General features: G+C 61.6%; 1 protein-coding gene across 7 annotated transcripts in view; it reads left to right on the forward strand.

Moving 5' to 3' along the window:
- The window catches only part of LOC117643284 (ETS-like protein pointed), a 103,167-nt gene that overhangs the window by 22,661 nt on the left and 67,053 nt on the right, over positions 1 to 13,453 (forward strand). The gene's annotated exons all lie outside the window — the stretch shown is intronic.

Raw genomic sequence — 13,453 nt, forward strand, 5'->3', positions numbered from 1 at the left:
ACATGAAAGACGACGGAGAGAGTTTTGGTTTTGTTGGCAGTTGTCGTGCCGCGTGGCGTCGCGTCGCACACCGGGGGCGGGGTGGAACAGGCATGGAGAAGGCCGAGCAGGGCAAGGGCGTGGTGGACGCTCGGCCCTCGGCCTGCCTGGCTGGGCTGGGCTGGGCTCGGCCTGGCCGAGCGTGCCAGCGATCTGAGGTCTCGTCGCTCTGTCTCTCTCTGTCTCTCGCGTCCCTGCGGGGCGCCCCGAGAGTGCGACAGCGACAGAGCGACGAGAGCTGCGTTCGGAAACGGCCTGCGGACGTCGGTGCAAGGCGCGGCACGCGGCCCGTTGGTAATTTATAGGGAGCAGTGGCCGTGCCTGCCTTGCCTGCCGTTGCCGCCTGCGACAAAGGCACTCATTGCCCAAGACGCGTTCGGCCGGCTCGCGTTGCAGTCGGGCCTGTCGCGCGTCGCGGGGCCGTGCGCCGAGCACTGCGATCCTTCGAGTGGCCGTGCTTGACCTGCGTCTGCGTGGGGTAGCGAGGAGCCGCCCGGAAGGCAGGCAACAGGCGGTAACCCAAGGGGTAACCAACTCAAGATTTTCATCCCTCGTAAAACGAACAAATTAAAACTTGTATAGTTTTTATTAGTTTTTTAGTAAATTTTGTTAAATTTTAAAAATTGAATTAAATTTGACTAAACTTAAGTATTTTTAATTAATTTTCATTTGCAAAACTAAAATTTGTTAATCTTTGTAAGCTGCATTTATTCAATTTAATTTAAGATTTAGTCAAAGCAGCTTACAAAGATTAACAAATTTTAGTTTTGCAAATGAAAATTAATTAAAAATACTTAAGTTTAGTCAAATTTAATTCAATTTTTAAAATTTAACAAAATTTACTAAAAAACTAATAAAAACTATACAAGTTTTAATTTGTTCGTTTTACGAGGGATCTACACTGATTATGTTTAGAGTATGATTACAAGTGATTTCTTTTGATTATTTTATAATTTATCATTGATTATAGGAGGTTATTATGTTGATTATTAGGGATTGTTTGAGCGCCGACCTCGGAAAGCTGTCGGAAAGTGTCGGAAATTCAATATTGGTGACTTTGGGCAGCCACTGCGTCAAATTTAGTTGCGGTCAAAGGCCTCCCTCGACGCCTTACTATTCTGAAGACCCTACTCTTTCATGCCCCGCCTCGGGAAGGCTTTGACCGCTGATAGTTTGGGAGCAGTGGTCTCGCAAAAATGGTCAAAAAGTGAATGAATTTCAGAAAATCACCGTTTTTGCTGACTTTGAGCGGTCACTGCATCCAATTTAGTTGCGGTCAAAGGCCTCCCTCGACGCCTTACTATTCTGAAGACCCTACTCTTTTATGCCCCGCCTCGGGAAGGCTTTGACCGCTGATAGTTTGGGAGCAGTGGTCTCGCAAAAATGGTCAAAAGTGATTGAATCCCCGAAAGTATGATTGTCATTTCATTGGATGATGTTGATTATTTCACTGATTACCAACTAGACGTGCAATAATTATCTTGAGTCGGGTACCCCTTGCGGTAACCAACTCGTGAAACTGAGTTTCGTTGCATGCGCTGCGACTGAACACCCGCTGTTGTGATTCCATGGGACCTTCGCGACTTACCTCGGCTCGTGCGTTACGGCCGCCCCCTCGCTGGCCGGGCTGGCCGGGCTGGCCGGGCCTTGCCCACGTGAACGAGAGTGCCTTGTGGCCGCGGAGTGCGGAGAGGCATGGCGCCGCGTCCACCGCGTCACCTCCGCGCGTTGGCACGCTCGGCGAGGCGGCCACCACCACCACCACCACCACCACCGACGCAGAAACAAATTAAAAGACGCACGCCACACGCTCAGCCTGCCGCGAGTCTGCGAGTAGGCGCGATACTTACGTATGTGGGTCGGGTCGGGTCTGGCGCACTCAACAAATTCGCGCGCAGCGGCGTCGCGGCGCTGGCGCTGGCGGGTGAGAAACGACCCCGCGCGTCGGTACGTCGATACCCCTCGCGCGTTGAGTGGCCATCGGGTCGGCATGGGGAGTCTCTCGCGCACGGAGTAACGGCGGGTCACTTGTTTGATGGCCTGGTTAGTCGGCGCGGACTGATTTTCGGGCGTCCAGCGTGCACTCAATACCGCAAGCAGGGAGCGTGGGGTATCGCCGTGTCGCCTCGAGATCCTCAAACCCAGCCGACCTGAGGCCGCGGGGGCGCGGTTTGTTTGCACGGCGTCGAGCTTGGCGTCATGAGGGACTGTCGGCGGCCTTGTCGCCGAGTTACCCCGCCGAGCCCAGCGGGCCGATTCCGAACACTGCCTGGCCTCTCCATCTCTCTCGCACCCGTCACCGACGCCTCATGAGTGCGAGGGAGACGGAGCGACGAAAACAACCACGCTTCGGATTGAGCCCGCAGCGCAGAGCGGCCGGGCGGCTGATCCAAGTGGGTCTTTGTCTAGCCGAGCGCTGAGCGCGTGGCTCAAGCTGGTTAGGAGAACGGGCGGCGCACGGCGCACCGTGGCGTCAGTCAGTGAATTGAAATGTTGTTCTTGTATCTGGCAACTTCATCTGTTTACAACGGCCGGGCCCGCGGCCTAAAAATAGCCGTGGGGCGCGGGGCGGGGCGCGGCGGGGCGCGGCGGGGCGGGGGTTGCAGTGCACGCCTTGCCGCCAGCCAGCCGCCAGGTGGCAGCACCGCCGAAGGACCTCCGCGAAGTCTTTGAAGGACGCGACGCGGCGTGTCACTGCGTCACTTTGGGGCGCAACGAGTCGCAAAGGCGACCCCACGGGATCCACGGGGGAAATCGCATGTCGGTGCTGACGACGACGACCACGATGATGGAGATAATGATGAGGCTCTAGTTCTCAGCCCGCACTGAGATTTCGGAAAGGATCAACATTGTGGTTCTGCGTCAAAGTAGCGTCCACACCACGCATCCTGGCATGGGACTGACTGGGAACCCTTACACGGCCTACGGCCCGCCTCACCTCCCTAACTCTCCCATGCTAACGCCCCGTGGTGACAGCCCCTGGGTGTGGAGTCCTACCCGAGAAAGAAACTTGTTCTCCGAGTCCGCGCCACTGCATACAGATGGCAGCGCTCGTCGCCTTTGTCTCGAGGCCCGGGGGCCCGGAGCGGCCAGATTGACGTGTTGCTGGACGAGTGGAGGCGGAGAGGCAGGGTACGTGGTACCCGGTACCCGGCCGGCCGGCACTCGGTCCTAGGTCTTCCCCCACCCCGTCCCCGCACCGCACAGTGGGCCAGAAGCCGGTGGAGGCGGTCAAAACTCTAGACGCGTTTTGAGCTCCAGAGTCGCTAAATGGGACTCGAACCGAACGTGTGACCCCACCAATGGATTGCTCTCCGAACGAGGAATCCATTGGTGGGGTCACACGTTCGGTTCGAGTCCCATTTAGCGACTCTGGAGCTCAAAACGCGTCTAGAGTTTTGGCCGCCTCCACCGCCCACTGTGCACCGGCTGCCGGCTGAGCCGCCGAGGCGGGTCTCCAGCGGCGACGCGGTTGCGCGGCCGGCCGCCAGAGCGCGCCAGCAGGCGGGCGCGGAGGGAAGTGCCTCGCGACGCGGACGTAGTTCCACGGCCCGCCGTCGGGTGGCGCTGCCTGCCGCGCCGCGGCCCTCTCTGCCCGAGCCGCTCTGCCTGCCGGTGACTCACGGGAGGCGGCGGTCTGGCGGTCTTGGTCTTCCCCCTGCGTCGCGCCCTGCCCGACCCTGCCGCTGCCGCGCGCCCTCGGGATCTGTTTGCAATTTTAAGGCCGTGTTTGTGACAAGCCGTCCAAACGACGCGCCGTGGCGGCCCTCTCTGGCGGCGGCGGCGCGGCGCGCTCGACGGCGACCTGGACTGCCACCGCGCCGAAGCCTGCAATTACACGGCCCGATTTGCATACAATGACAAGATAAAGACGAGACGTCCCCTCCCCCCTTTACAGTGGAGTGGGGCGGGCTTCCAGGACAACAGGCAGGTACTGCGCGGCCGGCCTGGCCGACTGCCGGGCGAGGCGGGGCGATAGCGCGGACAGGACGCCTTCGGCAGCAGGCTGATGCCGGACTGCTTTTGTCGCTGTCTCGCTCGCTCCCGTGCTGAACGCCACAACGCCACGCAAGAGCGAGAGAGTCGGAGCGACGAGGCGCGGTTCGGAGTCAACCTGCTGTGACCCTCAAAGGGTTCACGGGCACCACCAACGCGAGTGGGTTCCGCCGACGGGGTCCCCGCCCTGAGAAGTTCGCCACCATAAAACATAAAACACACGGGAAGCGCGGGGTGGGGGGAGGAAAAGAGGAGGGGAAGGGAGTTGGGTGTTTGAGACCAACTGCCAGCCCGCGTGTTTTGGGTGTAGTATAAAGAAGGCACCAACTCGAGCGGACAAACGATTTCGCACTGGAATTGGCAGAAAGTTTGGCTGCAGCTGCCGGCAGCCGGACCTCCTCTATGACGGCGACAAGCCACTGCTCGGAGCTCTGCCGCAGGGCGCTTGGCACTCGCAGCCTAAAGCTTTGCCGAAGGTGCGCCGGCCGCGCCAAGCCGCGCCAAGGCGTCAACGTTTCCCGGGGCCATGTTTTCTGTTTTCTGCTTTTCGCCAGCGCGGCAGCGCCCTGCCCTCGGCACACAATGAGTAAGCCGTTGTCTCTGGCGACGGGGTTACCCTGCGGGGGGATGCTTGGGGGGGGGGGGGGTAGCGGGCCCGACCGGATGCGGCACTTAGCGTCCGCTTGTGTGACGGGCACGTGCCCGGCATGGTGCCTGCAGGGCCTCTCTAACGACACCCGCTCCCCGCCCCCGCCCCGCCGGGGCCCTCGGTCCCCAGCGCGTCTCCCTGGACGCCGAGCAGCGCGGGGCAGCGCGGGGCAGCGCGGGGCAGCGCGGATCAACGCCAAGCTCGTCGAGAAGACGAAGACGACGCCGCGGTGCCGTGTGTCGGAGGCCGGCGTCGTTGCGCTGCACGCCATCGCAGGAAGTACCAGTGCTCCAGATCACGACCTGGAGTGCCTGGGGGAGTGCCGGAGTGCACGCGGTGCCGCTGCAGCCCGACCGCTGGGCCGGCACACTGGAACAGAAAGTCAAAATGCAATTTAAACGCCTTCTTCGTCCCCTCCTGGACCCCTGCCGCCCGGGCGCCGTGGAGGCAGGCAGACCCGCCGCGCGCGCGTGCGCCTGGCTTGCCTATCTCGACCGGCTGCAGGCGCTTCGCGCTTCGCCGCCAGGTCCGGCTGGCCGGGCTGGCTGGACGCGCGGCGTCGCGGGCCGCGTCGTTTAGTGCTCGTTGACAAGGCTACGCGAAGGCACTGCCCGCGAGTGCGCCACGCGCGCTTACCACGCGCGTGCACTGGGGAACGCCAGCTGTGTGTGGGCGCCGATAAGCTAAGCTTGAAAATTGATTACGTGAAGTCGATCGAGTGGCCCCCGTGACATGCAAGAACGGCCTTTCTGAGGACCGCGTCGAGGGCCATCTGCGGATACCTGCGGCGCAAACAACACTCGAGTGTGTGTGCATGTCCGAGATGCCTGCGTGTGTCCGTCTGTCTGTCTGTCTGTGCATTAGGTCCGGCCGGACAGTGCAGAGCTTGACAATAGCGACACGGGCAATGGCGCCGCACCGCCACGCATCATGTTAACACACAGGTGCACGCTGCGTCGGTGTGAGTGCCTGTGTGTGCTTGTGCGGGTGTGAGAGGGAGAGAGCGGCTTCCCCTCCTTCCTCCCCCACCGCGCGGGACAGGCCTCCCCCCCCCCTCCCCCTCCCCTCGCCGGCCGCGCTTTGACACATCATGTTCGCGTCCTAATTGATATCCCAAAGCCGGGCATTAATTACCCTTATTAGCCGTAGTCGGAAGCACGGAGCATCGCGGGGCTCGGCGGCTCGGCCTGCAGGCTGATGCCGAACGGCGCCATCGTCGCTCTGTCTCCGTCGCACTCGTGGGGCTTCCCGCTGGGGTGCGACAGAGACAGAGGCAGAGAAGGCCCTGTTCGGAATCAGCCTGCAGGCCTGTGGCGTGGCCTAATAACTGAACCGCCGTGTCCCCCCGGGGCCACACGGCCGCACCGCGGCGGCCCAGCGCCACGCCCGGCGGGGCACACCGTCGGGAGAAGCCGAGACGTCGCGGAGGACGAGGAGCAGGGCCTCGCCCAGGCCGCGACCGCGCCACGGGCAGTATTTCATTTCGACCGGATTCTTTGTCGTCGTCGTCGTCGTCGTCGTCGTCCTGGCGGCGCGACGCGGCCTTTCCACCGCTTCGCCCCGAGATCGCGTCGTCCGATTTCCGTGCGCGTCGAGCATTGCGAAGAGGAGCTCCGTCTTTGTTATTTCTGGTAGTGTCCGCCCTGCCCCGCCCCGCTGCTCTGGCTACTGGATCGCGTCTTGTCCTCGATAATTATACACGCAGGTATAGTAACTCACTCGGGCGATGGGCGGCTCTCCCCCCCCCCTCCCCCCCCCCCCCTCCCCCGGGCCGCGGCCGCGCCGGTCGGAGCGGTGACGCCCCCATAGCTCTCCTCTCCGCGACCGGGTTCATCACGTGTGAACACCGAACACAACGCCTCGGGGGAGAAAAGGACAAGTCCTGTTCGCGGCCGGCGGTGGCGGTACGAGGGACGTGCTGCCCCTGCCGTGCTGACGCACCCGTCGTGGGTTCGAATACCGGTGGTGGCTCGGTTTTTTTCGCGGTCTCTTTTCGGATCATCCTCGCCCGCCCCCTCCCCCCGGTGCCCCTGCCAGGAGCTGCGGCGCTAAACAGCCTCGGCTTTTAATTGGACTTTATACGATTGTCTCGTCCTGCCGCCGGCTGGCTGCTGGCTGGCTGCTGGCTGGCTGCTCGGGCTGGCGGCAGGCAGGCCGCGGGGGGTGCGCGGTGCGCGCGGAGCCGGCCCGCGTTTGTAACTGTTCATTCACGTCGAGAGGCAGAACGGCTGATCGCCGCGGCGGCGCGTCGAGTCAGGAAATTGAAACCTGATTTGCTTTGGTCGCGAGATTCGAACCAGCGACGGCGCGACAGACGGGCGGGCGGGCAGTCAGAGACAGACAGGCCGGCAGTTCCTCGCGGGCTCAGAGGTGTCCCCGATATTGGTGGCATTAATCCCCCTGGGAGTTGGCCCTGTCGCCCTGTCAAGCGGGGGTAGGGCCCGCTGCCGCCGCTGTCGCCCGCAGCCCCAGGGTCCACAGGGCCACAGCCCACAGGGCCCACGGCCCGCCAATAAACGCTAATTAGCCAATTAGGCATTGGCGTACTAAAAGTGGAGCTGGGCTACCGGTTCCAGTCACATGGCCGCGGGGTGTGTTTGTGTGTGTGCGAGGGAGACGGAGAGAAAGAGAGAGAGGGGCGGGGCTGCCTCTCGTTCCCACGGCGCTGTGCCGCGCGGCGCCACGGGGCCACGGGGCCGGGGCCCACCTGCGGCCCGGGCTGGGCGCGCGGGGTCAGGGGGCTTCCTGACCGGCGACAAAAGCATCGCGTGGACGGTGCGGACAGAGCGGACACTGGGGCTCGCCGTTGCGTCTCGCCTCCGCGACGACGGCGACGATGACGTCGCAGCGTCCTGGTGGACGAACGGCCGGCCGGGGAACCTAGAAATCTAGGCCATTCCGACAAACTTTGGACCGGAAATGGAGAGGCGCAAAAACCGACACCTCGTCGGAACAAGCGGCTATCTCCAAAGGGAGTGCAGACAAACGGCTATCTGTGAAGGAGCTGCAGACAAACGGCTATCTTTTTGACCCCCTGCAGACAAACGGCTAACTGACTTTTCGGGAGAGGTTAGGGTTGGCCGGGTTCCTTGAGTCTTTCTCAGGTTAGACGCACGTGACAGACTCATGTTGTGTGTCAATCTGCTCTGACAAACTTTTGACATCTGTTGGATAAGGTCAAATTTGACAGGCTCAATTGATTGTAAATATATAAGTATCCAAACTCGGGAAGTGGAGAAAACAGTTAGCCGTTTGTCTGCAGGGGGTCAAAAAGATAGCCGTTTGTCTGCAGCACTTTCACATATAGCCGTTTGTCTGCACTCCCTTTGGAGATAGCCGTTTGTTCCGAGGAGGTGTCGAAACTATACTCCATTCGGGAACGGATATTATGGGGATTTGGCGGTGCGGCGTCCTGCGTCGCCGCCAGTACTGCCAGCACCTCAACGCGAAATCCCCGTCGTACTTACTTCTTCCCCGCCATCATTTCCGGCTCGGGTTTGTTCGGGGCGCCCCGTCCCGTCCGACGCGGAGAAGCAAGGCGCCGCGGCGTCGTCGACGGCGACGTCGCGGCCCCGCGGAGGTGTGAGAGAGACGGAGCGAGATCGTGATGAGTTACGCACGGTGGCGCTTGGGCAGCGCGGCCAGCAGTGCGTATGTAGATTGGGGGACGCGGGGAAAGGGGCGGGGACGGCGGGGCTGACGGGGCGCACCTGTGCGTCGAGGGGGGGGGAAAAGGGGGGGGGGGCTGCAGCGCAGGACACGGCGGCAACGCAGATCTCATGCAAGTGATAATGTGCGCGGCTTTTTCGTGTCGGCCATCAGCAGTGTGTGTTTGTGTGTGTCTGTGTGTGCACCAAGGGGAAAGGGGATGGGCGAATCATTGGCGATGCATCGCTGCGATTTCGCACTGTGCGCGCGGTGGCTGCGCTACTGTTGGTGCCACTGCACTGCACAGTCGTCAGACCGCTCGAAAATGGAGTTTCTGATCGGGCCTGGCTGCCGACTAGACGGTTGATTCCCAGGTCGTGTTCGCGCGCTCGCGCGGTCCCCGGACAACCCGCAGGACGACACACACTCGGTGCACTCTGTCCACGTCCTCACAGTGGGCTGGCGGGCTGGCCTAGTCAGTAGCGGGCCGGCGGGGACGGCCGTTGCCTCACAACCTGTTGATGGCTTGCTTGTCCTGCGGCCCGCACCGCACCGTCGTCGCCACTTTGCGCCTCCCGTGTCTCCGGGCGAGTGTGCGTGTGTGTGTGTGTGTGTGCGCGCCAACGAACCACCGGAAGTGGGCGGGGAGGGCGAGGGGTGAGGCGCGGCGGCGGCTGGAAGAAGCTGATGCGCCTTTAGTGTCGTAGGGTGCGACGCGACGCTAGCGCCGCCTGGCGGCGTGCCGCGGCACCGCCTGCACTGCCACATCGCGGCACGTCGGGAATTCAGAGGGTCGGCCTAATGAGTGTAAGTTGGGGTACCCGTGGCGCCACCATGCGGCGGTGCTAAGAAGCTCTGTAGCCAACCTACTAAACATTAAGACACACTAAGAATTGAGATGTTTGAAAAAAATTGAGACGTTTTGAGCTGCAGAATTTTTTTTGCCTTTTTTCTGACAATTATTAAGCCATTCTCTAGTCACATTTGAGTTGTTTATTTTGCTAATTTGAGGAAACGTAAGAACAAAATGATTGTGTGTGAAGTTTGGCAGCGGGCCCCGAGCAGACGAAAATAACCCTACTTAACGTACGAATTGTCAAGCAATTATTCGATCGAGGCAACAGTATTTTTTGTAAATGTGGTATTGTCAAGACCGGCGATAACATACTTCGTCATATTTCAAATAAATAACTTAGTGAACAAGCCTGACTTTTGTCACAGCCATGGTCACAAATACCATAAACAACACCCCGCTCACGGGACAGCTTCCTAGCCCCTCCGCATGGTGGCGTCGTGTCGTCCCCTGCGAGTGTAGGCACAAAGCAGGCTCGTACCGACCCTCTGAATGCCAATGACTCAGCTAGGCCGGGGCTTGGGACTGCCACTGCACTGTCAAACCGCTCGAATCAGTTTGATTGGTTTTTGGCGGTCGCCATGGCCGATAGGTCCACTTGGCCTTCGCGGCGCTTCGCGGCGCTTCGCGGCGCTTCGCGGCGCTTCGCGGGCTGCTCCACTGCACAGAGCACGCGGACGGCGCGCGGTGGCCGTGCGCACTGCGCCACTGCGCCGCACGATTCCCACGCACTCACAGTGGCCCACCTTTCAAGGGCCCACCTCCGGCCCAGCGTCAGGGCCAGGCCGAGGTCCCATCCCGGTGACGTCATGCAGGCCCTACTGGCCCCCACACTGGTGTGTACAAAAGAGCGCCGAATTAGCTTAATTAAATTAATTTATTAATTTAGCCCCGCGAGACGGGGAGGGGAGGTTTTGACAGTGAGGGAGGCTAATTGGTGTCCGCGATTGGCGCGGCCGGCCGGGCCTGTGGGGCGGAGGCTCGGCGGAGGGCGGCCGGGCCGGTCTTGGCGCGGTCTTGGCGCCGCGCCACCGAAGGCCCCCAAGGCCCCGAAGGTGACGGGGCGGGGCGGCCCGGGCGCCCCCTCGCCTCACACCGTGAGAACGGCGAGAGCCATCGGCTGCTGGACATTGGGCATCGGACGCGAACCGCATGCCGGATTTCTGGAGTCTGTGTCCGCGTCACGCATGGCTTCGCGCCTCGCGTTTTGTTGCCCGCTCCACTCGGATAGCAGCGCACTTTGTGGCGCCGCGAAACACACACAAAAAAAAAACTGTGTTGCCATATTTTTAAATTATTTTTTTTCGAGCCGGGGGGCGTTGACTCGCTTTTCGATCCGTAACCTCAATATCGTTCCTTGTTTGCTTCCAGGTGAGTAAAGCGGAAGGTGGATGCGGATGTGGAGGAGGTGTCGGCCGGCGTGTGGGGCAATGCCGGGCAGTGCCGGGCCATGCCGGGCAGTGCACTGGAAGCCCACCGGGCCGACCGCAGAGCGCGAGTGAGTAAGTGTGTTCGAATTGGATTGGATGCTGGCCACACTCGGCCTACTTGAGTCTCGGCGACGCCTCGGTGCGCCACGCCACTGTGTGGGCGTCGCGACGCCGCTGCTCCGCGACGATGATCGGTCGCCCCGCACAGTGGGCCAGAAGACCGGTGGAGGCGGCCAAAACTCTAGACGCGTTTTGAGCTCCAGAGTCGCTAAATGGGTCTCGAACTGAACGTGTGACCCCACCAATGGATTCCTCGTTCGGAGAGCAATCCATTGGTGGGGTCACACGTTCGGTTCGAGTCCCATTTAGCGACTCTGGGGCTCAAAACGCGTCTAGAGTTTTGGCCGCCTCCACCGGTCTTCTGGCCCACTGTGCCCCGCCCCGCCCAGGTCCTCCCCGTCTGACCTATAACGCCGTCCCAGCCGGACACTCACTCTCTCTCACTCTCTCGGCAGCAACGCGTCCGGTTTTTGCACACGGGCGTAATCTGCGTGTGTTCTGCTCGAGCGGCCACTTCCCTCGGTCGTCGCTAGTCGCTGCCTCTCTGCCTCTCCGTCTTTCGACTATCTATCGGTGTCGCTCGAATCGATGCGGTGCCCCGCGTTACGTGGTTTGTGGACCGCCAAGTGTAGCAGGGCCTTGGATGTAGGGCCGCGGGGCCGCCGGGGTCGCACGCACCGCGCACCTCCATGCGTGCCAGTGGCGGAGTGCCGGAGTGTCGGGGGGGCTATACGCTGGCAGCACACTGGCAGTGCCTACACTGCCAGGAAATTGTTTAATGACAATATCAGCGGGCCGCGTCGCGTATCGCATCGGAATGGAACGGGAGTAGCGTTTTAATGCCGCGATGTTATCTGTCTCCCCTCCCCCTCCCTCTCCGCACCTCTCCTGCGCGGACCATATAACTCGCCCAACTTACTGCTGTCCCCTCCCCCTCCCCCTCCGCCCCCCTCCCGGCGGTTCCCAGTGTTCCCACCCCTGCGGCGTGCCGGCTTGCCAGTGTGCCGAGGGGAGGCCGGGCCGCACACCTGTTTGCCTGTCATGTGAACGCGAACGCCACTTGGAGACTTTGAAGCGAAACGACTCGCTCAACTGTCGGGGAAGTCCCGCCAAGTTAGGGTTCTCTTCCGAGGGCGCAGCTTGTATGCAGTGGAGGTGCTGCCGCCCCTGCACCGCAGACTGATTCCGAGTGTTTGTCTCTCTCGCACCTGCAAGGGACGCTCCATGAGTGCGAGAGAGACAGAGCGACGAAATGGTCTCTCGGAATCTGTCTCCCTGCAAGTCACCGTTGCTGTCGGAGTCCCCCTTGAGAGCCGCCCCGTTCGACTCCGCCAACGGTGTGGTGGTGGCGCAGGGACACACTGGCGGTGGTGCACTGTAGCGGTGCGACGGAGTGCGAGGAGCTCGCCCCCTCCTCGAATTTGCCGTCCTTGTCCGCCCGTCGTAGACCCGCTGCCTTGCTGCTGCGGCTTGACGTGCCGAAATTCACCGCGCTCCTCACCGCAGAGGGGAAGTGGGGCTTGTCCCTGTGATTGAACCCGGTCCGATGGGGCCGCCCCGCCCCGCCCCGCCCCGCCCCGCCCCGCCCCGCCCCGCCCCGCCCCGCCCCGCCCCGCCCCGCCGCATATTACTGCTGCTCTTGTTTACCTTTCTGGGCCGGCCGGCGGCTGGCCGTGTGATTTGGATACCTGCGTGCGCCTCGTACCGCTGCAGTAATCACTTTTGGTCTGGCCGCCGCCGCCGCTCTCATCACGGCTCCGCTCCGTCTCTCTCGCGCCCATGGGGCGTGCGAGAGTGCGAGAGAGAGAGAGAGAGAGAGAGAGAGAGAGAGAGAGAGAGAGAGAGAGAGAGAGAGAGAGAGAGAGAGAGAGAGAGAGAGAGAGCGGCGACTCGGGAGTCCATCCCCCGCGCTCTGCCGGCGATTTGAACGCGGGGGCGGGTCGAAGGCGCGTCTTGATGCACCGAGGTGCTGGCACTCTCGATGACGGACAGGAGGGAGTCGCCCTTGTTGTTGTTGTTGTTTGTGCGTGTCCGATAAAGCGACGTGACACTCGGTGTGTCGGCCTGGCGGGCCGCGTGAGAGAGCGTCCAGGTGCAGGCCGCCGCTGGCCGCCGCGGGGCGGGGCTAAAAGGCAAAAGTGGCCGGGGGCGCCGGTGGCGTTGGCGGCGAAAAATGGTTGTCTGACGGCACGGCCGGGTGCGACACGCAGGGTCAAGTGGTGATCGCGGTCGACGGTGGGCGCGAGGCGGCCAGTCGGCGGTGTGGTGGAACCAGCCGAAAATGTCGGGTTCGAGTAAATTGGGTTCGAAATTTCGTGGTGCCGGCGGTGTTTTGTGGCACGCTAGCGCGGTCAATGTTTTTGTTTTCTTTTTTTCTTTTTTTTTCGTGAGGGAAAGAGGCGGGGTGCTGACACGTTCGACACGTTTGCACCCTGACGCGTGCGGTGCGCGCCCATCGACCTGCGCGGCGCGCGGACGGACTGTCCAGTCCGTGCCGCCGAGATTCGATTCGCGGGGGAACCTGTGCAGCTGCCACACTAGCGGGCTGGCCTCCACTCACTTCTTTCACGCGCCAAATTGCCCTACACTTTCACCCCAGGGTTTAAAAAAAAAATAGAACGTTTGCATTTTCGACGTTTTCTACACGAAGTCGCCTGAACTGACTTTGACTTTATGAGTTTTTTTTTTTCGCTTAATTGTTTGTGGCGTCGACAGCGCGCGAGGTCGCGGGGGTGCCGAATCAATTAGTGGAATCCCCCACCCCTCTCCCCGAAGTAC

Source organism: Thrips palmi, unplaced genomic scaffold (genome assembly GCF_012932325.1).
Source record: "Thrips palmi isolate BJ-2018 unplaced genomic scaffold, TpBJ-2018v1 HiC_scaffold_17, whole genome shotgun sequence".
NCBI lineage: Eukaryota > Metazoa > Arthropoda > Insecta > Thysanoptera > Thripidae > Thrips > Thrips palmi.